The following is a 25367-nucleotide window of genomic DNA, read 5'->3' as shown; positions in this document are numbered from 1 at the left end:
GGCTGGGAAGCCCTCGGGGAAGGCAGGAGCCTGCAGGGACCAGGCCCTCTCTGCCCCAGAGCAGTGAGGTGTATGGGGTAAGAAAATGGGCTGCAAAGTGTGGCCAGGGAAGTGGAGTGTAGGCCCAACTTTTTTTTTCTTTTCTTTTCTTTTCTTTTTTTTTTTTTTTTGCCTTGTTTGACCAGCCTTGGCACTGCCCTCCGGCTCTCCAGGGGAAAAGCTGCAGTTCTGCTCTTGCAACACAAGGAGCAGACTGGAGAATTTAGATCTGCGTCACAGAGCTCAGAGAGAGAGAGGAGAGAGAGAGCGCTCCGTCGATAGGTCTGCTAGCAACAGCCGTGCTGCAGCAGAGAGAGAGAGAGAAATCAAGAAACAAGTCATAGCAACACCGGGCACCAGGTTCTGCCAGCTCACTTGCCAAGCGTTCAGAAATCTGTCGGGGGCTGGAGGCCTCTGGGTAGCCCGGGCTAAGGAGATGACACGCAAGGTGGCACGGGCGGTTCCCGCCGGTGGGGGGGGGGGAGGTGGGTGGTGGGGGGGACAGGGGTGGGAGCAAGAGGTTGCGGGGCGATGGTGGAAGGTTTAACGGGACCGATTTCTGGAACATTCGGGACTGCGGCACCCTACGGCCAGACCAAAATTTGGGTCTGCGCAGGCGGCGATGGGTGGTCCGACGGGCTTCAGGACTTGATGGCGTAACCCCCTTCTTCCCCCACGTACGTATTTGCTGGGATCGGGGGCGATGTCTCTGCGTATGTGGGTGCTCTGTCTTTCTCACCTTCTTTCTCGCTTTTTGCTATTTTTTCTCCAAGAGAGGGCTTTTTGTTGTTGTTTTTTTTTTTTTCCCCCACTTTAATTTCTTTTCTCTTAGTGTCAGCTGCTCAAGCCTGACGGGGTAGAGGAGAGAGGAGCAAGCTGTCCCTGGCGTCCCACCTGACCTCCCAGCCTTTGCCCCCATTTCCTTCTATTGGACAGACAGACTGGTTTCCCAGGTTGTTTGGGTGTCAGCGTCTGTCTGTCCGTCCGTGAGATTCTTAGGTGGAAGGTAGGGAGTGGGGAGGAGAGGTGCTGGGAGGAAGGTGAAAGGCACAGCTTTCCAGGGGTTGCCTTATTAAAATGTTCAGCTCTGGGCACCTGGAGCTGGTGGGGAGCAGGTGGGCAGGATGGGGCGTAGGTTGGGAGCAGTGGGGTAAAGCTGGTAGGTTTGTCACTGCGTAGTTGGGAAAAGTGGGGAATGGTGACGCAGTCACTGTTGCATCTCGTTAGGAGCTCCAGGGGGACAGGTAGTGAGGCTCCCGGCATCTGTAGGGCCAGCTGAGAGGGGTTAAGGATGAGCTGAGAAGGGAAGCTAGCATTTAGAGATTAAATGTCATCCTTTTGGCGTTGGAAAGTTGTTTACCTTGTGCTCTCTGTGTCTCCATGTTGGCACCCTTCCAGTTCACATGTGATGGCCTTCCTTGTACTGCTGCATCATTAACTAAGTGACTGAGCTGGCCTTCCATTGGCCAGGGGAGGGCTCTCACTCCAGACATTTCTTCTGATTGGTGGGCGGGCCAATGGCAGGTGAAAACCTTTTTTTGATTGGTTGAGGGCAGGGTATCAAATCTTAATTTGCATTTCACTTGCTTAAAGGGGAGGGGGGAGAAACCCAGCAGCTTTCTAAAATCTGTTTAGGGGTGTGCGTATGCTCCTGTGTCAGTGCCTGCTTCTGACTGACCAGTTGAAGCCTCTTGCTCTGCCTTTCTTATTTCATGCACTCTAAGGAAGAGGAGCTCAGGGTTCCCCAAACTTTTTTTTGAAGGAGGAACGGTTGGAGAGATGGGTGCGCAGAGAGTCGACCAAACTGGAAGGAGGTATCTGTCCCTTAGTTTGGTGTTGGAAAAGGGATTTTTCGGTCTGCCACACCTCATTGTTGCGGCAAAATAATTCTTGCTCCCCTGGAAACGCACGGGCAAGGTAGGACAGAGCTGCTGCTGCTGACACTGCCACCACCATGGGCTTCCTGCTGCCTCTGGGCTACTCCCCGGGGACCAGAGATTTGCATTGACGGGGCTGTCCAGAGCTGAGCCTAGTGTGGGAAGGACCTGCCTTCTGGAAGCTGCTGCTCCCTGGTGCCGGGAAAGGTGAGGATGAGAACCAACCCCAGGGGGTTGCTCAGAAACTGCGTATTTGGTGGGATTTCCAGGAAGGCAGCTGGACCTCGAGAGGTTTGGAGGTCCCAGGTTAGAAAGGTTTGTCGTTCTGGGGAGTGAGGAGAGTGAGAGCAAAACTAGGGCAGCAGGCTGTTCGCCTGTGACTGGGGGAGGGAGACTTGGAAAAATCAGGGTCCTGGCTCCCCGTCGGGTCCTTGTGGGAGGTCTCATGTTTGTGGGGAGGGGGTTTCTGAGCCCTGCGCCTTGCGCAGTGGCCCCCGCCCGTGACTGCGCATCGGGGAACGCAGTGCGCCCTGGGTCGCCGGCCTAGGACAGCACCGCCCTTCTTATTACATAACGGAGGCACGGCTGTGCCTTCTCGGCCCTTCTTTGCAACCCTGCCTCTGGCTCCCCAGGGCCCACAGAGCTGGGGAGGGTCTGGTAGGGAGCAGTGGAAGACTTTGCTCCCTCAGAGGGTTCCCTCTTGTCCAGCCAGTGGTAGGAGCTAGGTTTGAAGACAGAATGGGGTGCTCTCCCCCTTCTTGGAGTGTTGAACGTAGAATGTCCTTCTGGATGTCCTGTGTCACCCATGGACCCCAGAACCTCCCGGGGGCACGGGGTGATGCCCTTCTTGCCCTCTTACGCTCTCTGGGTTTTTAGAGGAAGTTTCTGATGGGAAAGACGTGACAGTTGTAAGAGTGAGGAAGGGTGGGGAGTGCCCAGTCAGGAGGGAGTTCACAGTTCATTCCCCTTGTCACTGGCTTGCCTTTCCTTGGGTGGGTTGATAATATTTTTGGACTCCTTTTTATCCTAAGGCTGCCATTTTGGAGGCATTTCTGCTGGTCTCTGACATGGTGGCGTTGGTTTTTCTGGTCCTGCTGTGCCAGTTCCGCAGAGTGGGCGGGGGGCGGGGGCTATGACGGAGGAGGGGAAGGGGGGGCAAAAACGCAGCAGAGGCGGGCACAGTGGTGGCTGCCGCAGTGAAGGTGGCCCCAGGGGCAGGACCGCCCAGTCCCACCTTCGGTCACAGCCTTGGGTGGGGGTTCTTCTTCCGGGGGTCTGGGGTTGGCCGAACGGTGGGTGTTGCACACGGAAGGCCTAGGTTTCCCATGCCCTCCTCGGCTTGAGGCTTAAAGCAGTCCAGAGGAAAAGCTGTTTTGGGGAGGGGGGAGAGTGAAGGCAGAGATATGGCTGCTGAGATGTGTCAGACCTGTGGTTTGTGTTCCCCAAATAGGCTCTGTCTCCGGCAGTCTCTCTATGGGGACGGAGTGGGGGGGGGGCGGTCCAAGGCAGATTTGTTTGATGGCCCTCCCTTTTTATTGTTTTTCTTCTCTGCTCCTTGTCATGCCCCCTGCCAGTGCCATGGTTCCAGCTGTAGTCCTCCAGTGAGGCTCCCTGCTGCCCGTCCCTCTCCTCTCCAGGCCCTTCTGCGTGCAGCGGCCATCTTGTCTTTTCTTGCTTAGAAATTTAAAATGGTTTCTCATCGTTTCCAGAATAAAATTCCTCCTCTGTAGCACGATGCTGAAGGCTGTCTGTAACCAGCCTTAGCTCTCCTGTTCAGTCTGACGTCTCTGCGTTTCCCCAGGTAGACCACGTATTCCAGCAAAACCAGGCAACTCACTTTTTCTTGCTTTTCCGACCTCTCTGTATGCACCACTGGTATTTTCCATGACTCTTTGGCTCTACCGCACCCACCTGCGGCAGCCCGCCGTCCTCTGTGGACCTTTGCGGATCCCCTTCACGAGAAGCCATCCTCGGAACCACCCCTGGGTCCCTCCGGCCAAGCTCTCATACACTTCATCCTTCTTAGATGCTTCTTTGGTTATCGTCTGGCTCTTTGTGTGTAAGTCCTACGGTCACCTATTAGATGGTGAGCTCCCAGAGGCCGGGAAACAAAGAAGGAAAGCACTTACCTATTTGGTGCCTTCCGTTTGTCAGGTACCATGTTGGGCGATTTCTCAGAACTTGTTTCATGTATCTTTTTCCCGCAGCGCTGTGAGGGAGCGTCTGATGTCCGGTAAGTGCTCTGCTCACGATTAGAACTCCTGATCTCTCCAGAGTCTTTGCATTATTTTACCTATCAGTTCTCTGTGTCTGCAAAATGCCTCTTACGAGGTAGATCCCCAGAACTTGTCTATTTAAGGAATTTTGTACATCCCTAATGCTGTATGGGGTTTGGGTGGCCAACCTTCCTGAGCCCAGCTTCTGGGTCTTTTAGTCATTCCGTGCTACCCTCCCTGTTACCCTCTTAACTTTCTCCTCTTCCTTTGTGGTCAGGTTCATGCAAGATGATGGCTTTATTTTTTTTTATTTTATTTTTTTTGTGGTAGCTGCAGTTGGTGGATTAACAGCCTTCAGTTATCCTGGTCCCCTTCCTCCTAGCGGAGGAGGTGGAGGTGGGATGGTTGTAGCACCTTCAGAGCAGAAGGAGCTCCAGGACCCAGAATCAGTGGACCTCATACAAGGCAGGAAGCAGAGCCCTTGCACTTGGACTGCCCTAGGTTTGCATCTTGACCCTGCCTCGTCTTTCTGGATGGTTCTTCTAGGGCTTTGTGATGTCAGTCAGTGACAGGGAGCCACCATAATCTACTACACAGAAATGCCTATTATATTGCCAAGCACATAGGATCCCTGCAGGAAGTGATGCACGTCCCTTTCCCCTGCCCAGCTGTCTTATCGGGGCCTTTAGAAGGGACCATAGCAGGTGGCTGGAGAAGGAATGGGGGAAAAGGAGCTTGAATGCCTTCAGGGGTATTGGAAGGCAGAGGAGGAGGTAACCAGGCAGTCCACACCTGAAACCCATGAGGGGGTGCCTTCTCCCACCTGTAGTAAAGACCCCTTTGACGTCTGCATCGGGGCAGCGTTGTGGGAGCGGAGCCGTGAGGACAGGGTGGGCAGTGGCAGAGTGAGGGTTAACGAGTGGTCCTTCCGGGGAGCCTCGTGATGCCAGGTTAGTTTCCCTTCTTTCTGATGGCAGCGGTGGCTGCCTGCTTCCTGATGCCGTTGCATCCCGTGGGAGGGGAGCTGGGCACCCTGGAACCCCTCATCACCAATTCTGGGGCTGCAGAACAGAGAGTGACGACAGCCCATGAGTCGTCAGCCGACGGCAGTGGGGACCCTGGTGACGACTGCTTTGTTGTTTTTTTCCTCTTTGGATGATGACTCAGTATGTCGGGAGCTGGGAGATGGAGTGCTCAGCCGAGTAGCCAGGGCGTTCTGTCAACATGAAAGCAGCAAGAACAGCTTGTCAGGGCTTGGAGCTGACCCCGGGGCTGGGGTCATTTTCAGGAAGGGATTGGCAGAGAAGACCACTTCTGGGCATCGGGTTGGGGGTGACACCGGGTATCCCAATGGGGCTCTGTGGAGTCTTGAATTTTAGAAACCAAACAGAAAATGCAGCTGCTCGTGTTATTATTATTATGTGCTTGGCAAACAGAGCCACTTTTCAACCTCCTCTCACTCTTCCGCAACAAGAGGCATCTTCTCGGGGCCAGAAAACCCTTTGGGATTTCTCTCTGTGGCCTGGATAGAGGGTGAGTCCCATCTCGGGTATGGTGGGCCTCACAATCCCTAGTGAGCCCTGGCCTTCAGGGGCCCCAGGAGGAAGTGCCCATCATGGAGATGTGGCATCTTAAGTGTCCTCTGCTGGTGTCACATGAAGATCCCAGGTCCGCATCACCAGCCTCGAGCTGAAGACTAGCCCTTGGGCAATCTGCTTTAGCCTCCCCTTGCCTTATTTCCCAAATCAGACTTCTCCCCTCCCCTTGCATCTTCCTCGGTTCCTTCTTAGGAGAAACAGTGGGCCTCGAGCCCTTGACCTTTGTGCTTGTGTATGTGCGTCATCATGGCAGCTCAGGGTTCCAGGCTTTTCTCGAATCTGCAGCATTGCGCCAAGCGCACGTCAAGTGCACGTGACATTCCCCCCTTGCCCCGCCCGCCCGGCCCCGCCCAACCGTGTCCAACCATGCCCAGCAGTGCCTTCTCGGGAGCAAGAGAGACCTGGACCTCCATTGCCACCGAATCGCAGGCAAGCCATTGCCCTCAGCATCTGGCTTCCCTTCTCTCCTGTTCTGTCTCCCTCGGCCATGGCTGGGGACAGAGAAGCCAACAACTTGTGGGTGGGGATTGAGGGATGGCACGGTCTGGGGCCACCTGGCCTATGCATCCCTTGTGCCATTTTTCAGCCGCATGCTTTCCTTAGATGATGCTTAGCACTGACATTTGTCACTGAGCACCTCCTCCTCTCCCCCAAGGACCTGCGGGCATGACTCATTTGGGATCTTTTCAGGGAGTGGCTTTGGGGACTTGGGAGCCAGAGGGAGCAGGGAGACCTGGCTGAGGTCACTGTGGAGAGGTACGCAGGGCAAAGGACAGGAGCCAGCTGTCCCTGCCCAGAGTGCAAAGGCAGCCCCAGCCCCTTTGTGTCATGTCTTTTGAGCCTGAATAGAGAGCAACTTGACCTAAAAAAAACTGTATGTATGTGGTTGTTAGATCCTTTGTGTCTTTGTCCAGAAGCCGTGCATATGATGAGAGCCCAGATTCTGTACTTCAGAGAGCTCTGTTGTCTCTCAGATTTGTTTTCCAAAAGAGACGGTAGGCCCTCCTTGATGAGGCCCAGTGCCCACTGGGACTGGCCTTTCTTCAGGACAAGGGGCCCAACCTTGTCTCGTTTCTGCCATTGACGGGTGATCAGCTGCTGAGGGCTAGGGTCCCAGGGCCACATATCAGCCCCAAACGGGACCCCGATCTGGGCCCATGCAAAACATCCCTCGGTTGGTGGGCCCTGAGAGCCGAGCCTACTGTCTCCTTTTCACTTCTTCCCCGCAGAGAACTCAGGCAAGCTGAGCGATGTGAGTAGGTGACAGCCTCTTGGAGACTCACGCTAACTGAGGACGGAGCCGTATGCAGAAGACGGCCGTCAGAGGCCCAATGGAATGGCCCGTTTGCATGTATTTGGAGCAAAAGAAAGGAGAGGCCTGTCAGCCCGGCTCTGCAGGTAAGTATTCGTCTGCGTGGTCTTCTTCCTTCTGATGTCGGAAGCCCCCGCGGTTTGCTGAACCCGCCCAGCTGCTGGGCCTCCTTCTTCCTTTCCCCACAGACCCCTGCCCCCAGTCCTCCGTCAGACAGGACGAGATCGATTTTCTAGTGCCGCTGGAGAGCAGAGCGGAGAAGCTAGATCTCAGTGTTTAGCCCCCGCACATCGCCCTCACATTCAGGAGAAGTCGATTTTCCCTAAGATGGAGCCAAAAGCCCATGTCCCTCAGTGCCGTGTTCTTAATGGGCCGACGGGAAGGGCCCTGCCTGCCCTCGCTGCCCCCAGCAGGGAGGAGAGGCTCTCAGCTGGCTGGCTGGGGGAGGATGGTCTTTGCCAGCATCTAGCGTGGTTCTCTGCCAAGTTCTAGCTCCAAATCTCTAGGCCGCTAGGAACCTAGACTATATATAGCTTTGTGCTAAGCAATTCTTATCGGACATGTCTGCCCTCCCCTGCGGGAGAGGAGCCCTTCTCCCAGGGAACCAGAACCTCGAGAGTGTGAGCCATCATCTCCAAGGGGCCTTTCATTCCAGGAAGGGCTGTGTGTCTGGGGCTGGTTCCGGAATGCCAAGCTTTCTTTCCTTTTCCTTCTTCCAGATGCTGCTAGATCGGAAAGTCTGATGTGGGATGAGAGCCAGGCGGGGCTGATGGTTCTCGATGGATTTGGGGGCTTAGAGGAGGACAGGCTAGAGGCTGAAAATGTGGCCGACGGCACAAAGTGGCCCGTGTCATCCACCAGCCTCCCACATGTCTTCTTGGTTTTTCCTCTTTGCCTGGCTTTGCCCAAGGATGCCTTTGACCTCTCATGATTCTTTTGGACCTCTTGTCTTCCCTGCCTTCCTCTACCTCTTCCTCCTCCTTCCTTTGATTTTCTTTAGGCTCTGTGACAGCAGACGTGGCTCCGGGCATCCGGGAACTGTGTCTGCTCGCCGCCCTCACCCGCCGTTGGGGGTTTCAGGGAGATCTGCCTTTAGTCAGCCGTCCCTGGGAGGAACTGGGTGGTGACTTTGCATGTCATCCTTGGTGGTAGAGGGCGGAACCGGCTGGATATTTGCCGCCTCCTCTCGTAGGTACTGTGGAGCCACCAGTGTCTGTGGTTCTGTGATTCCAAGGGCCAACGACCGACGGACGGGGACATGATCCGGTCTTATCAGTGAATCATCTCCAGGCTGCTTACTGGAAACCAGAGGGTGCAAGAAAATGGGATTTAACCGCTTTGCTGCCTCCCAGGTCAGTCAGGTGTGGGCTACTGCGTCTGGCCTACCCGCAGCCCCCTTCCTTCTCATGGCGACCATTTTCCTTAGTCAGTAGGGAATCCTCAAACATCTCCATTCAGAATCTCCCAAACAATGCCCTCTTCTTTCCATTCTCCCACTCCTGGCTTTTCTGTGAATGGGGTTCGTAACCAGCAAGGGCCTGGGGGAAGGGCGGGCCCAGGCGATCCTGTGGGAGATGGCTGGGATGCGTTGCTGGGTGTGGCAGTCAGTTAGCCAACCGGTGTGGCCTCCCTCGGTGACGGGTCTAGAACTTGCCTTGGCCCCCAACATCCAGAGTGAGTTTGTGGGTTAGAGCCCTTTAGGTGCCGGGGGCCTGCAGGCCTTCCCTTCCTTGTGTACCCCAGTGGGTGCTCGCTTTTACTCTAGATCCCTTTAGACTCGCTGGAGTTTAGAGTGTGGGCTTGGTGGTGGGCTTCAGGGTCTACTTGGGGGTGGGGTTGTTTTGGGGCTTTTTGTTTGTTTGTTTGAGTGAGTGAATCAACTTTCTTCCTCTGGGCCCTTCACCTTAAAAAAAAAAAAAATTCTGGGCCCAGTAAGCATTGCACAGCATCTTTAAGCAGTTAATGTAGAAATCTTTTTTCTCTGCCTCACTTGATGCTGGTCACAGCAATAGCGATGGTGATTAAAAATGAAAATGGTCAGCAGAACCAGGACGGGAGCGGGGGTCATCTGTCATGTTCTAGAGACAGCTCAGGATTTGGACTGTGGGTGCTCACCCTTCTCCCGAGCAGGACGTCTCTCCTATGGAAGGCATTCCTGCAATGTTCTGGGTGAGCAGGGTCAGGTTGGAACAGCACGTTTGTCTGGGGTCTCCAGATAAAAGGAATGGTGCTGGGCAGTTTTAGGATATGCTTGGCTAATTTCTGGAGGCACCCCTGGGATTCCACCTCTGCTCTTGCCTCACGGATGTCTCCCCACCCGCCTCCCACCGCTGTCCGGGAGGGACTGGCGAATTCTGCCTGTCCGTGTGTCGTCTTCTCTTCTCTCCGTTAGAGATGAGTCTGAGCTGGCGGTGAGCAGCCCGAGGTCCTCATCAAGTGAGGCATCCAGGGCAATTGGGGAGAGCCCGGGTTCTCTCTCCTAAAGGAATCTGACAAGTCTTAGCCCCTCTAGCAGTAACGTAGGGAGGCATGTTGGGGTGTTGGGCATGGAGCACGAATAAAAAGGAGAGATGAGCTTGGGTGCAGCTGGGGAGATGAGGTTGAGACGGCCAACTCCCTCAAGACGTGCCGGCTAGAGTCCGGCCAGCGCTGACTGCCGGGCCGGGGCCAGCTGGGGCCATGGGCCGTGCTCGGGCACCCCTGCTCCCGTATGTGCGATGCAGACCTGGGCCTGGCTTGGGGTCACCCCCGCTCCCATGCACAGCCCTGCCCTGCCCTTGGCGGGATTGAGATAACCAGAATGGGAAGCAAAGGGAAAGTTGGTTTGGCTCCCTGTGACGCAGTTGTCTCTGGGGCCTCTGGTGTTCCCAGAATTGGAGGGCGGGGGGGGATGGGGGGGACACATCGCCCTGATGATTTTCCTATTTTCGATCCTCATTTAGTCTTTTCCTCCCTGCTTACCAGTCTGGCTTCCACTGACATGACACGGGCATTATGTCACAAGCCAAGCCAGAACAGTTGGCATCCCCTGAGAGAGGGACCAGGCCTCTCTGGCACTTGGCTCTCAACCCTTGAAGTCCCTGTGGTCCAGAAGCCAGGAGGCGGTGTGGGGCCTTTCCGTCTGGGGTCCAACAGAGGTGAACGGAGCGGGTGGCGCTGGAGCTGTGGTGGTGTGGCTTGGCCAGGAGGTGTCGGGGAGGGGCCCTGCCAGGGGGCCTGATTGGTCAGCACCTGCTCTGTCCCACTGAATCCTGGTCTGGTCAGGGCTGTGAACTGTCTAATGCATATCTTGGCTCTGTCCCCTGGCACGAGGGCCTCTGAGGCTGCAGCCCCCGTTTTAGAGAGGATGTGTATCTTGCGCTGGTCACTGTTTTGGGCACGTTGCCTCCCTGGAAGATATGTAAGAGATACTGCCTTTTCCACTAGCCGGCTGTCCGTGGGAGGCCCTCATTTTGCTTTGCTTTTCTGGGCCTTGGAGTGTCTGTGAAGAAAGCAGAGGCTGGGGTTGGTTCCTTGCTGGCTTCTTCCGCGGGAGCTGCTCGTGAGCTGATAAAGCCAGAGAACACCTCCAGGCCCCAAGATCTGTGCAGAGCATGATACAGTAGTGTGGCACCTGAGCAGGTGAAACAGGGGCCTGGGGATGGAGAGAGGCACTCAGGGAACAGTTGTGCACCATCTGAACACAGGACCGAGGCCAGGATCCAGGGGTGAGGGTGAGGGTATGTCTCGTGTTCAACCAGCGTGGCCCTCTGCAGCCTGGAAGGGACCTGTGTGTGCATGGAGCCCAGGTCAGGATCTGTAATGAGGCGTGGAGGTGTGAGACAGGCATCCCAGTGAGTCCCAGGGAAGGGAAACTCACCTTCGTTAAGGGTCTCCATTGGTTATCTGATTTCATTCTTAGAGCAACCCCATGAAGTAGGGGTGACTTCCCGTTTTCTGTTAAAGAAACGGTCCATATTAAGTGACTTCACCAAGGTCACACACTTGGCCAGTGGGAACACCAAGACTTAAACCCAGGCACCTCTGATTCCAAAGCCTGTATTTTCTCTTTACCCTCTTGGATGACTTCAGACATTTGGGGGAGCTAATAAGACTGTCCAAGATAAGGCAGCCAGCAGAACGGATGGTGAGCAGAGTGAAAGGCTGGGTATCTCGGGGAAGGTGGCAGTGGGCGGTGACGGCTGTGCTCCCTCCCTCTTGGGGGAGGCCGAGCAGAGGCAGCTGGCTGTCGGCGCCCGCGAACAGACAGGGCCAAGCATGGCAGATGCAGCCCTTCTCCAGACCCCCATTCAGCCCCTGCTCTCATGAGGTGTGCTCTCTGGTGTGGGGAGAGGCCATTCACGATGATGACAGAGGGAGTTGGGAAATCTGCAGAGCAGGCATAGATGGACAGGGGGACACCCACACGCATCAGAAGGGTCCAGTGATCCAGATGGTGGCCAAGGAGGGAATTTAAGAGGCTGGGGAAGCCAGACTGATGGAGCCCCCAGAGTTCACAGTGATGGAGGGGCTAACCCCTCTCTTGTCCTAACAGCTAGAAAATTACCCAGGGTCCCCACGGCTTATAAGAACTTGCAGTCAGGGATCAAGACAGCAGTAGATCTCGAGCCTCTGGTCACCAGCAGACGAAGGTTTTTCTGTCAGCCACCCTCCCCAGGTGCCAGCTGGTGGCTCTGCTGCAGCCTTGTCCCTGTGCCCCTCTGTCATCCACACAGATAGGGGAACACTCGGGTTAAGTCTTCAGCGAGTCACTGCGAAGTAGGTGCCTGTGAGAGGCGGAAGTCAGCCCAGCCTCTCCGGCCCGAGTCTGGGGTTCCCACATCCTCATGATAGAGAAAGGGCAGGGGGCAACAGAGGGAGAAGTCCCCGTGTGCCGGAGGCTTGGATGAGTTGGGTGTCTTGAGAGGTTGAGGCAGGTTGGTGGCTGAAGGTGTTTCCAGTATGGGGGAGGGTGTTTCTGGTGTGTGCCGCTGCTGGGCTCAGGGCTGGTTTACAGGGTAGACTTGGGGTTCGTGGTGTGTCTGGCCATGTGATTCTTCCCTCTTGGGCCCCATGATCTAAGCCTGGCCCTCCTAGACCTCAGAGGATGCCACCTGCTGCTGAGGGGTGGGGGAGCTGATATTGCCCAAGGATGAGGTGTGGGTCTTGGGGTGTGGTTGTGGGGACTCAGGGAAACTGGGCCTTATGTGGTGTGGTGTAGAAGACTCAGCAGGCCCGCATTCTGGCCCTGGCTCCCTTGGTAAAATCTTACTCACTTTATGTATTTGGGACTCAGTTTCATTATTTATAAATTGAGGGAGTTGAACCAGAACCTTTTAGAAAGCACCTTGCCAGCTCTGATGCAGGGGTTCCCTGGATGTTTCTGGAGGTATTTCTCAGGCAGAAGACTGAGAACAGCTACAATCCTGTCTTCTGAAGAGATGCTGTCCCCATCCGTGAGGCCAGGCGGATGGAGACAGTTTGCCCTGGACCCCCGGCTGCAAGCAGAAAGCGGCCAGAGATTACATGAGGGTGACTGATGGAGGAAGGTCATCCAGGTGACAGAGGACGTGAACTCTGGCTCCCACCTAGGGGCTTGTGTGCAGACAGGTGATGTGGGAGCTGCTGGGGGCTCTCTGTGTCACAGGGTCTAACTGGAGATGCCGCTGTGCTCTATGAAAGAAATTCTGGGCTTTCTGGTTTTAAATCCTAGAGAGAACGTGGGACTGCGGGTCAGGTGTCCCAGACTTTCCCTCTTCAGGGTCTGGGCCCCTTGCTGTCAGAAGATTTCCTTTATATGTAGCCGTCTATTCTCATGTAGTTGTTGAAGCTCTTCTATTTAAAAAAAAAAAATAAAAAAGGAAAAGGAAAAGAAAAAAGACAGGCGAAAAGAAAAAAACAAAAACAAAAATATCTCCAAGCCACCCATTCCATTTTGACTTTTTAGTCCCGAGTCACTCTTCAAAAAGTAGCAAAAATAAAGCACGTGCAGGCAAGCTCAGGGTCACGGGCCCTCACAGGCCAGCCTGGGACCGTGGTGGCCTTTGTCTCCAGTGGCCAGCCCTGCTCTGAGACTGTGTGGGTGGGGTTGGGGTTGGGGCTGGGGCTGCGGATACCTGCCACACAAGCCACCAAACAGAATGCAGAGTTTTAAAATTGGCACCATTGCTTCAAGACACTGTCCACGTGCCGCTTTGCTGGACTCTTACATGGGCCTCGGAGATGTGAGTCCACCCTGTCTCGCCCTGAGTGGTGTGGCAAACAGGGCTTTGGACCAGGATTCAGGCAGGAGCTGAAGTGATTGGTGACCTGACGTCTTGTGCGTGCCATGCGATGGTCTGTAGCTCTTTTCCCATTTGCTAGTTCATTTGGTCCTCATGCTGCCTGCGAGGCACAGTCGCTGCAGCTGAGCCACAGCCTTGCCAAGATCCACTTATACCTGCTGAGTTGGGGTCCCCTACCTAAGTCCCCTGACTCCAGATGTCATTTCCTTGGGTTTTAGTTGTTGTTCTACTGACCAGTGGGCCAGGGCCAGGGCATGGCCTTGGGCAGCTGACTTGATCTCTGTAGGTAGAAGATCGCTTTCCTCTACACCAAATGGGGAAGGGAGCCTCAGAATGTCCAGCTTCTCCTGTTCTCAGATTCTTTTGGCTTCTTGGAGCTCTTGGGAAACCTGGCGTGCACTCCTTGGCCAGGAAGCCAGCCATTCCCCATGTGTTTCTGGTGAGACTGCCTACGTTTGGAAGCTTCTGGGATTATGCAGTGCTTCTCAAACCATTCTGACACATTTGTAGGGCATTTCGTGCACGTGCATATAGTCCTGTCTCTAGTCCTGAGCTAGACTTCTGGTGTGGCTCACTTAGAAATAAGGCTTTCTTGTCGGATCTGGGAGATTTTTCCCAGCAGGCCGATAAGGGAGGCCCAGAGCTTTGCCGAGCCTGAGGGTTGTGTGACTGTTCTCTCTGCTGGCTAATCAGCCCCCGCTGGAAGTATTGGCTAAGGGACAGTGTGAGATACTGGAACCACTGGCTTCAGCTCTGGCTGTTGCTTCCTGACAGAGTTGAAAAAGTAGGCCTTACCCATGGAGAGGAAGGAAAGTCAGAGAACGCCTAGACGTCCGTGTTCCCGGATCCTGCGTGTAAGCCCGCTCTCTATGAGGGGGGGCCAAGGCACAGCTCAGACTGGTTGTCTTCTTGTCCGTGTGGCCCTCTGAGTGGCCTTTGCTCAGAGAGACCCAGAGCCTATATGAAGGGGCAGAGAAGTGTTTGTCTTTATTTAGAGCGCACTAACACAGGATGGTTTAGGCTCTGCCTGGGCATGAATCCGAAGGATTGGGGCTGGACAGAGGGGCAGTGTGCATACGTCTGTCTGTTTGTATTCCTCAGATGCAGCCTTGCTCACAGAGAGGCCGTATCATGGGAAATCCACAGGGCAGTGGTTTTGCCGGACAAAGCTTCTGGTAACTACTGTGTGAAGATTTGTCGTATGGCATCCAGAACTTTCTGTTCTCCCGGAGGGTGGGAAGGAGGGTGGCAGAACCCAAAGCTGGGAGGTGATCTAGAGCAGACTTCAGGGAGAACTGTGGTGGCCCTTTGCTGAGGCCTCCCAAAGAAACACAGAGCCTCTTTATCTGAGAAGAGAGACTGGATGTCCCTGACAAGGTCCCTCCCGAGTCCCTCCCGAGTCTGTGGGGCTCTGAGACTTTCCCTAGAACAGCATGAGCTTTGGGTGCCAGGACCTAGAGAGGGCTCCGTTTTTTCTTTCTGCCTCGGAGGCCAGCCTGACCTGGGTCGGGGCACAGGAGCATTGGGCCTGCAGTTGTACCTTTGTTTCCTCATGCAGACAGAACTTCTGGAACTGACCCTCTAGGACTAATACTATTTGTAAATAAAAAAAGAGGAGATAGCCAGGTTGTCCCCCATTGCTATCTGGGAAGAGCCCTGAGCTGCTCTAAACCTGTATTTGAACCGCTGCCGCCCCCCGCCCCGTGCTGCTTCCCCCAGCCCTAGGGAGCTTCCAGAGAAGGCCCTGGAGAGGTGAAGGAGTGGGGGCGAGGCCAGGAGGCAGGGCCAGACAGAGTTTGCTGGGAAGAGGGTCGGAGGTGGAAGGAAGAGGGTCTCAGGGCAGGTCCACGGCTCTGGGACCTGTGAAGCTGCCTGCCACGCCAGAGGCACACACATGTGCCCCCATGGGCTACTGTTTATTGGGAACCCTGAAGTCAGAAATAAACCAGGTAATGGCTGAACGAGGGTTATTTTCATGGGGATAATCGTATATCCTTTTGTGTTATTCCTGTCTGCAGATTTAGCATCTGAAGGCCTGACGGGTTGAGGACATTTCCCTGGGCCCTCCTGTCTGTAAGATCATGCTTATTTTATGTTGACTTTCTGTCCCCTCTCCGTCCTGTCTCCTGCTCTCACACAGTCCTTAGGAACACCTGAGTGTCTGTCCGCACACTTGTGTTCCTGTCTCCTGGGGGTACCGTTCTTCCAGGCTCTGACAACATTGACTGTATTACTTTCCTTCCTCGTGTGAACAGACCGCAGGCTCGCTGCAGAGGGGAGCCGTCTCTGAGATGGGGCAGCCATCCCCACAAACCTCCTTCCCACCTCATCCTCGAGCAGGCCATCGGGAGCCCCGGGGAGATGCGATCAAGGCCCCTCAGCTGGGCCCAGCCCGGCCCCCCCATCATGCTTCCTCTTTGGGGGCGGTGGCGGCTCAGGCATGACTCCCCCACCCCCAACACTGTTAGCTCTTTCTTCTTCTCCGCTTGAACCCTGAGTAGCGACCTTGAAGGTCTGAGACCACGTGTCACCCTGCTGGGTGAGGATGACCTAGAGGGACAGGGACAGAGGGGAAGGGAACCCATGCTCCTGGCCACTTGGCCTCTCTCCAAGACAGGTGAACTCTGTGTCCAGAGAGGAACTCATTTAATCTTTTGGCCCTAATGAAAGTTGTTTGTATTTTCTCTCCCTCACCCTTCTCCCTCCTCTTTCTCCCTCAACGCCCCTGCCTCCGCCCTCCAGCCTCCAAAAGAATTTAATCTGCTGGACAACAAACAATACTGTTATAAAACTTTGAAAACAAGAGGGTGAGGCCTCCCTGACAAGGAGAAGGGCATGCCGGGTAACGGCCGCGGGAGCCTGCCAGGCCCAGGACGGAGCCGGGCGAGGGCCCAGTTGGCCGGGTACCTGGGCGCCTGCCCCTGCCCAGCCCACCAGCCGAGCCATCCCCAGTCCAGAGGGGAAGGAACCGAAACAAAAGCAGGGGCAGAGAAGCTCCCCAAAAGGGGAAGTTGTATGTGTTCCCCTCTCTCTGATCTGATGGGAGTGCGCTAGACTGTGAAACTCTCCCCCCCCCCACCCCACCCCCGCCCATTCCGGTCCTCCCTCCCCCTTCGCCCTCCCTCTGCCTGCCTCCTCTCACCACTGACTGTTCCAGGTCCTGAGACTGGCGGGCCAGGCCCCAGAACAGAACAAGGCTGGCCTGCGGTGCAGGTGCAGACCCCCGCCAGCTGGCGGCAGGAGAGGAAAGCAGGAAAGGTGCCCCCGGTTGGCTTTGGACTCTGGACATACCCTCTGTGTGCCCAGGCTTTCTGCCCCCAGCTAGGAAAGTGGAACCATGTTACAGGTTGTGGCCTGGCCCCGGTGCTGCACCAGCTATGTACCCCAGTATCGGGTAGAGCCACCACTCGGCTCGTCGGTCTGTCCCCAGCGGCCTGATGCCTTTGAGGGCCCATGCTCCAGGGAGGCTGTGGGTCCTGGGGCCTGTGGCAGGGGGCCTGCTCTCCCTCCAGGAGGAGCAGGGGCTGAGCTAGGGAGCCCTGGAGCCCCAGAGACATGCTGCCGGCAGCAGGCAGCCACAGGGTCCTGTGAGTGGGGGTAGCTGGTGGGGTGCCGCGTCTGCTAGTTACTCTTGGCTGTCGAAGGAGTGGGTGACCCAGCTCCACTTGGGGGAGGGAGAAGCTGGGCTCTAGCCCATCTCTCTCCAGCCTTCCCAGTTAGATTTCACCTGAGACTGAAATTTCCCTGCCACATCCGTCTTCCCTGCTTGGAGTACTGCTTGGGAGTGATGAGGGGGAAGGAGCAGTGGTCTGCCTTCAGCTGGGGGTTGTTTGGACTTGTGAACCGTGGGGTGGGCGTTGTGTCTGTGTAACGGGCTGTAGGCATGCTCGCTTTTCCTCGTGTGGAAGCAGTTCAGGGCTGGGCCGATCGTCCTCTGCCTGAGCTGAGCCACTCTCTGCGGAAACATGGGGACCTGCTGCCCCCCACACCCCACAGCTTCCCAAGGCATCCCATCCTTACAGCCGGCTGGCCATTCCAACCTCGGGCCTGTACTGAATCTGGGAGATTTCCAGGTGCAGGTCTTCATCGATGGTGTCCAGGAAGGGACAGAGAACCGAATTTTGCGGAAGGCAGCCACCTGGGCACTTAGGCCTTTGAACACCTGCCCCAGGGAAAACCAGAGTTGGTGAGGCTGGGTCCGCATGAGCAGAGAAGGCTGTGACCTCTTGCCCTGTGACCTCCACAGACATTGGAGGGGCTCCGTGGGTCTCGAGTGTGCCGTTCCCACTTCAGGATCCAGGCTCTGGAAAGTGCACTGATCCCCAGATGCTGAGCAGTCCTTTTGGGGGGCTGAGCAGGCAGCTCAGCAGCAGGCTCCTTGTTCTCCTCTTCCCCGGCCCTCCATACACAGACCCTTCATTTTATCACCCTTTCCTCTGATTCATTAACCACAGCTAGTTGGCACCAGGCCCCACCCTGACAGCTCAAGACAAAATGTCCAGGACACTGGGTCTGGCCTGGGGCCGAGGGACAGGAAGCTGGGCCCTTGTCACATACAATGGGCTAGGACCGTCCTGGGGGGCAGAACAGGCCCTATCTTCAAAAGGGTCTAACCCCCTAGGTCCCTCTCTCACCAAAATGACTCTCCCTCACTGCCAGGAGCCTCGGAACCAGCATTCTGGGAGGCGGGAAGACTGCCGAGCTGGGCCCGGCTTCCGCTGCCCCTCCCCCCGCGCTGGCTGGAGCTGGCGTCAGTCACGTAAGTAGCCGTGACTCAGCACCCAGCCTGGGGCGGGAGGGAGAAGCTGCTGCCTCGCGGGAGCCTTCCCAGTGCTCTGGATTTGAACATGTCCTGGTCGCACAGTACCAGCCGGCAGCATCAGCTTCCTGGGGGCGTGTGTCTCTTGGCTCCGTGGGTTTGCTTGTGGATCTCATAAACCCGGATTCCTCCTCTGCTCTCCATTTTTCTCCCATGTTACTTTGTGGGTGCCAGGCCTGGCATGGGATTTTTTAGGACTTTAAAAGACACAGCATTATTTCTAGAAGGCAGTAGACGCTCTCTTTGAAATCTCCAGACTGCCCTTGAACCCATGGCCCACGAGTTCTGTCCATTTAACCCTTGGATGTTTTTGTTTGGCCTCCACAGAGTTTTTGTTGATTTTTTTTTTTTTTTAATGTATCTGATTTGCATGCTTTTAGACAAAACACAGCCTCTCTGGGTCCCTGTTCCTGCCGCGCATGCCGCTGCTCCTTCTGTCCTAGTTCCTGTCCCAGCCCTGGAGCATTTGAATGCACTGACACCAGGCCTCGGGAGCCCTCCTGCTTTTCAGAACTGTGGTCCATTCCGGGGAAGTGCAGGCCCCTGCTCTCAGAGTCTGGGCTGAGTAGGAATTAAAGCCACTGTGTTCTGATTCACTGTGTGGTGACCTTTCCTCCACCCTCGGTCCCTGCCCAGGCAGAGGAGCGTCCTAGGCAGGAGGGCGTGGAAAAACCTCCACATAGAATGTCTGCCCAGAAATGGATGGAGGCCTCAGTGGGCTGCCCAAACCCTCTTCCCGCATGGTGGCACCTCCCCAAACTGACATACCCACCCCCCCACCCCCACCCCCCGCTGGGCGGTTTTCCTACTGGACAGCGCACCAAACCCTTCCCACTAGCCAGTTTGCATGGGGCCATTAGGCCAGGCCGAGTCCCTGCAGGCTGGGGCTTCGACGGGCTGCCTTCCTGCAGATCGAGGTGGCCATGGAGCTGGGTGCCAGGGAGCCCAAGCCCCTTCCAGCCCCCATCCAACCACCCCGCTATACCCAGCTCAGCAACGAAAACACCAGCTGGCTTCAGGTGAGTGAGTCATTGCTTGGCAGACTTCGTGAGAGAAGCCTGGTTCTTTTGGGAAGGCTGAGACCTGCATAGACTCTTGTATCTAGTGGGGTTGGAGGAGCAGAGGGTTTTGGTACTAAGATTACTTTCTTTCCCTCTTCTTGTGTTAGAGTGTTTATGATGATGTGTTCTGAATGATGGCTGTCTTTCTCCAGAGAACTGAATATCATAGAACTCGGGCACTGGGAGCCCAAACTCCCAAACTAAGGTCGTGGTCCTTAGTTCCCTCAGGGACAGTTGGTCCTCTGCCATGCCCTCCCGCCCCGAACTCTGGCCTGATGCTCCCTGGGTAGCAGGAGAGACAGTCATTAATCACCCTGATGACCACGTGACATCTGTGTGTCTGAAGGACAAGAACTAGGTGCTGTGAGAGGGTGTGACAGAATGCTTGGCTCACCTGGGAAAGCTTCAGGCGACCTGTGTTACCTGGGGAGGGGGGGGGGTTGATGGGTGGTTGCTCTGGGAGGGTAGACAGAGAATGTTCCAGAAAGAGGGAGCAATGTATGCAGAGGCCTGTTGGGGGAGGACAGGGGCCGTCTGGATGACTGAAAAACACCTGTGTGACAACATGCTGGGAAAAGTTCTGTGGATATTGGCAGTTGGAAGTGGCTAAGAAGGAAGAGTCCACCTGGGGTCAGAGGCAGAAAAGTTGAGAAGGACCAAATGTAGAGCTCCAACTCCCTCATGTTATAGGACCCCATGAAAATGACTATCGTTTATCAGTAACTTCCTGACCTTACAGCCCTGCAAGTTACCTGCTTTCTGAGGCCCAGCTGTTGACTGCAGGCGTCCTTGATCAGAGCTGCTGCCCTGCTTCCTATCAGTGGCTGAGGCCATGCAAAGGCCCTGGGCTCTGAGCCCAGTGCTGGGGTCAGAATCTGGAGTCCAGCACAGGCATCATGGGCAGTTCCTCTCCAGCGCCTTCCCCTGCCACAGCCATGCTGTGCGTGCGGGAGGACACAGGAGGCCAGCTCCCAGCACCGGGACCCCTGCAGAACGAGGGGGCCTGTCTCACCCCAAGTTAAACATGTTGTCAGTCACATCCATGGCCGTGTATAAACATTGCCTAGGACTGCCCCCCCCAACCCCGCCTCAACCTTGCTCACAGTTGAGTTCAAGAACAGAATGAGACTATGGACCAGCCTGGAGCAGGCACAGTAGGCCCAGGGGCAGTAACACAGACTGTGGGGTTAGATCTGGGATCTGCACCATGTGTTGGTCACATGGCCGTGGGCGAGTTACTAAAGCATAAGGAGCATTTTCTCCAGCAAGCGTGGGAACAGTACATGCTTCCCGGGACTGACACGGTTAAACCACACACCTCAGTGTTCAAATTTTATTTCCTCCTCTTTCCTGGAGCAGTGCATGCTGTTATTTCCAGGAGCTACAATAAATACAGGCCTGTCTCTACCACGGAGCTGGTAGCCGGAAAGGTACAGATTCCACTCTCTATTTCCTTGGTTGTGCTGTCCCAGGAAAATACACATTTTCTCAGCTTCAAACAACCAGAAACAGCCCATTTAGGAGATGAGAAATCTAATTTGAAGACGATGCAAGTCTTATTTTTCAGACAAATTCAGAAAACACACACACACACACACACACATACACACACACAACTCTGTTCTCCTGTTAGAGGATTATCTACTTAACACAGCTTTAGAACATCACATTTTTTTGTGTCAGGGCTGAGAATAAGTAAGATTGCCAATGTTCTGAGCCTTACGTAAGGCCGGGAAGGAGGAGCCTGAGCTCTTTCTGAGGAGGGCGCATGGAAGGGCTGCCCAGGGCCAGTGAAACCCCCCTCTGCTACTGGCTAGAGCATGCTGGGCAGACAGGGGGCTTGTTTCCTGATGACGTGAGATAGGATCGGAAAGCCCTTTGCGCACTGTGAAATATTTAATACAGCAGGACGGTGCTAATGAAGCTATGAGTGCATTTTAATAATAGCTCTGGGAGATTTGATTTTATCCTATAGCTAATACTCTGTTAGGACCCGTTGTGTAATTAAACTGCATTAACTAGACTTCGTGAGTTGTGTATGGCCACGGGGTGTGTGAAGCCTCGCCGAGCTGTCAGCCCTCCTGCAGCATCCCTGGGGAGCTCTTTGCTGGGCCTTTCTCACGGATGGAGACGTCACGTCCGAAGTGGAACCACAAGAAGACCTCCCTCCCTCCTCCGGGCAGAGCCTGGGGCTTCCGATGTCATCTTCCTCCTTTCTTCAATGAGATCCTCTTCTTCTGGAAGCTGGTTTCACATGGTGGCTTAGATTTTTCCATCTTTGTATCTAGCACCATTTGAAATCAGTGTTTTAGGAGTAAGAATTGCAGCGCAGCGAAGGGCCACCTGCAAAGGAGCCTCCGCGGGTGGGACAGGCGCCCTCCGCCTGCCACCTGAGCCAGCTCAAGGAAGGAAGACCTTACAGAGGAGGAGGCACCCTCGCATATGTGGGCTAGGCTGGGGTGACAGCGCGGGGCGGGTGTGGTGCTTAAAAAAACTCCGCATCCGAGCAGGGGCAGACAGGTGCCGGCTCCTAGCAGACTCCGGGGCTCACCTGCCCTTTGGGCTTTGGAGCACAGAGGTGGGGCCATGCTCCATGCGGGGGGGTCGGGAGGGCTCGATTGTACCAGGGGAGGGGCGAGGCTGTGTACCCGGAGGACAGTCCCATCAGCGTCAGCACTGCGCCTGCTCCAGACGCCCCGGAACGTTCTGCTGCTGTGGCACTGCAGCTGGAATCAGACTTGCCACCTGCACGGTTAAGTGCGGGACCCCCGGGAGCACCGACGGACCCATCTCTTACACAGGCTGACCGATTTCTCCTGGTGTTCAGAGTCTGTTTTTGTCTAGCACCATTTGAAATCGGTTATGATGTAGGGGGAAAAGCAGCGGCCCCGAAGCCTCGTGCCGGCTCTGGGGAGCCACCGCCTGCGGTTTCCTGGAGGATGGACGGGCAGAGAGCGCGCAAGAACGACCGCGCGCCGTTTCCCCTAACTTCTTTAACTGCATTTATGATCCCTTGCTGCAGAGGTAAGAGAGAACCGAATGTATTTTGAGAAATGGCTGTGCTGTGTCTGCTGTCCGGGTTGCATGGTGCTGGAAGGTGGTAGGTGCCGCCCGTGCGGTCCGTGGTTGCTGTTGAATTCTCCTTCTGTGACGGGTCTGCTGGTGCTCCTGCCTGAATAAATATTTCCCTCTAGTCGAGTCATCACGTCTCTGTTTTTTATCTGTCATTCCCTCTCCATACTTCCGTGATAAGTGGGGTCCGTGTAGGTTTCGCCACTTCCTAAGCGTTTGAGAAGGCAGCCCGTTAGGACAAGGATGGAATTCTGTGAGCCAAGAAACATAAACGAGAGAAAAGATCCCAGAACAGAGATGTTCCAGTCTGGGCCGAGGGATGTTGCTCACGGAAGGGGAAGCCAAGGCTGGTTCCCAACGGGCCCGAGCCCTGGCACCTCGGTGGCCCGTGATCCTTTGAGAAATTTTGCGGAACTGAACACCCTTGTCCCACGGCTGGTAAAGGAGAGCACTGAGGACTCCCCTTACTTACCAAAAGACGCGGGAGGTCTACTTCTGGTGCGCAGTCTCCGTGAACCCTTGAAGACAGGGTGAACCTGTTCTGGAAAGGTATTCAAAAGACTAGGCAGATTTGACTTCATGGGGGGTGAGACCTGGGGAATCTGCAGGTCAGAGGGCTGTGACCCCTCAAGCGAGGGTTTTGCACCAGACCCATGGGGCCGCCTGTGAGCTGCCTGCAGCACCTGCCTTTCATGCCTGCGGTTCACGAGAAGTGGTGGCAACTCTACTGCCGGGGGGAAGGTTTCCCAAGTCTGCACCCCCAGATGGTTGCCGCGCCTGGTGGGGTGGGGATGGGGGGCGGTGCAGCCTCTGCCGGGAACCCTGCCCGGGGGAACGTGCCACACCCCCTCACTGCAGCTGCCGTGCTATTTAGGGCTGTTGAGTGAAGAATCTATGTGCTCGTCCCCAGGATGGGATGGTGAGAATCGTTAGGACCCAAGATTGTTTTACTCCCTTTTTGGCTAAGCTAGATACACTAAGACCTGTGTATGGCGCAATGGCCACAATTCAGCCAGCGTTCGGTTCCTCTCCCGTGTCCCAAGCCCCAGCCTCAGTATTCCACGTGGAACGAATAGACAACATGGATTCTGGTCCCCAAATGCTCTCTAGAAATGCTAGACAATCAAGTTTCGGATCCAAGCACAAAAACCATAACTTGAGACCTCTTTTCTGTAAAGGTGATGGAGTCCTTCAACGGTGCCACACTGCTAGGTCATGAGAAGCAAAACACATGTCCCACATGACCAGGGTGCCTCACAGAGGATCCATTAGCTTTATTCAACGAGATGCTTCAGCTCTTTACTGAAAATTGCCATCTCAAGGTGGTATTCGTAACAATTCGGTAAGCATAATGTTTCTTCTGGAGACATCTTGAACCTAGTGTTTGGGGCCATGCTCTCCACTTAGAAAGTGCCAGGTCAGACATGAGTCCCCATAACCACCTCTTCTTTTGTTTGTTTGTTTTATCATCTCTTTAGCTGTGGGTGTGTAGGTGGAGAGGGAGGACTGGGCAGAAGCTTCACGTACTTTGTAAACTGGCACACACTTCCCGTCTGTGGAAATGAGTGCCACTGATACAAATCCAATCTGACCAATTTAGGCAAGACAGAATGTGTTAAGTCGTGTCCCTGTTAATTCCTGTAAGGTGTTGGCCCTGGCCTGCGAGGAGGAGCTGGCATATGGTGCCAGGGGCTACCTCGAAGACTAGGCTGTCCATACATGGGGCAAGCTTAAGGGCTTTCCTTGAACACAAGAGAAGTTACAATTTGGGTTTATTCTTAGTCAGTCGTACCCCACACACTATAACTTCTAAACAGACTCACCAGGAGCCTTTCAATTAGTGATTCTTAGATTCCCCTCCATATGGGCTCTGGCTATACCATTCCAGGATCGGACCTACATTTTTGTTCTGGTTTCCCCAGGTGACTCTCAGGTGCAGCCACTGTCCACAACCCCCTCACTGTGGTCTTGCTTTCCTACTCAAATGGTGCTGCGAGGACCCCTAGCGCAGGTGTGTGTTTCTGGTAACAAATGCAGCAACTTGGGGTTGGTCTTCGTCTCCTTGGGCCACAGTGAGAAAATACTACAGCCCGCGCAGCTTCTAAATAACCGACACTTCTCTTTGGGATGCTGGGAAGGCCAAGATCAAGGGGCTGACAGATTCAGTGCTGGCTGGGTGCAGTTGGCTGGTTCAAAGACCCTGCCTTCTCAGGGCAGAGGGGCTGAGGGAACTTTTTTGGGCCTCTTTACAAGGGCACTGATCCTATTCATGAAGCCTATGCCCCCATGACCCCAGTCCCTTCCCAAAGCCCCACCTCCTAGGACTGTCACCTTGGGGGTTAGGATTTGAACCTGGGGATTCTGGCGGGACCCAAACATTCACACGGTAACTCTTAAAATAACACACGTCATTGTTTTCAGCTCAGACATCCACAGTGCGACATCATCCCACTAGGCTGAACTCAGGCATAGGCGGGGCCAGGCTCCCATGAGAGGTCCTAGCAGAATCTGCTTCCTTACCTTTCTGGCTTCTAGAGCTGCGCCTGTGGCTTGTGGTCCTGGCTCTGCACCCTCCAGGCCCCCAGCAGAGCCTTCAGCCTCTCGGACACGCAGCTGCCTCCTGCCATACTCAGCTTCCTCAGTGTCCTCCCTTCCAGGGAACTGAGCCATTCATTACACTCAGGGCCCCAGCCAAGATCCCAGGTGCAAAGACCCTTTGCCAAAGAGGGAGGGGATATTCACAGGGGTCAGGTATTAGGACTCTGAAATCTCTGCAGGCCATTAGCTTACCACAAGCAGCAGAAGGTAGAGAACTCCTGGGAATGCTGAACCTTGGGCCCCAGCTGATACCTGCTGCATCAGAATCTGTTTTTTGTTTTGTTTTCTTTTTAAGATTTTATTTATTTGTCAGAAAGATTGAGAGCACAAGCAGGCAGAGAGGCAGGAAGAGGCAGAGAGAGAAGCAGGCTCTCTGCTGAGCGAGGAGCCTGATGTGGGGACTCGATCCCAGGACCCTGAGATCATGACCCAAGCCAAAGGAGGCAGCTTAACCAACTGAGCCACCCACGGTTCCCCAGAATCTGCCCCTTTTTTAAAAAAAGATTTTATTT

The 25367-nt window shown here is 55.1% G+C and overlaps 1 long non-coding RNA gene across 3 annotated transcripts; it reads left to right on the top strand.

Annotated features, from left to right (window-relative positions):
- The first annotated feature begins 519 nt into the window (after window positions 1–519).
- Window positions 520–22383, top strand: LOC106003981. Of its 3 annotated transcripts, XR_006608630.1 has the most exons (3): window positions 520–7128; window positions 8277–8394; window positions 15324–22383. It is a non-coding gene; the product is annotated as an uncharacterized LOC106003981 (long non-coding RNA). The 3 variants fall into 3 exon arrangements; XR_006608629.1 differs by having other exon boundaries at window positions 8277–22383; XR_006608628.1 differs by having other exon boundaries at window positions 8235–22383.
- The last annotated feature ends 2984 nt before the right edge of the window (window positions 22384–25367 follow it).

This window comes from Mustela putorius, unplaced genomic scaffold (genome assembly GCF_011764305.1).
Source record: "Mustela putorius furo isolate JIRA1106 unplaced genomic scaffold, ASM1176430v1.1 tig00001012_pilon_pilon_pilon, whole genome shotgun sequence".
Taxonomy (NCBI): Eukaryota; Metazoa; Chordata; class Mammalia; order Carnivora; family Mustelidae; genus Mustela; species Mustela putorius.
Note: the sequence above shows the minus strand (reverse complement) of the source record. Positions and strands in the feature narration are given on the sequence as shown.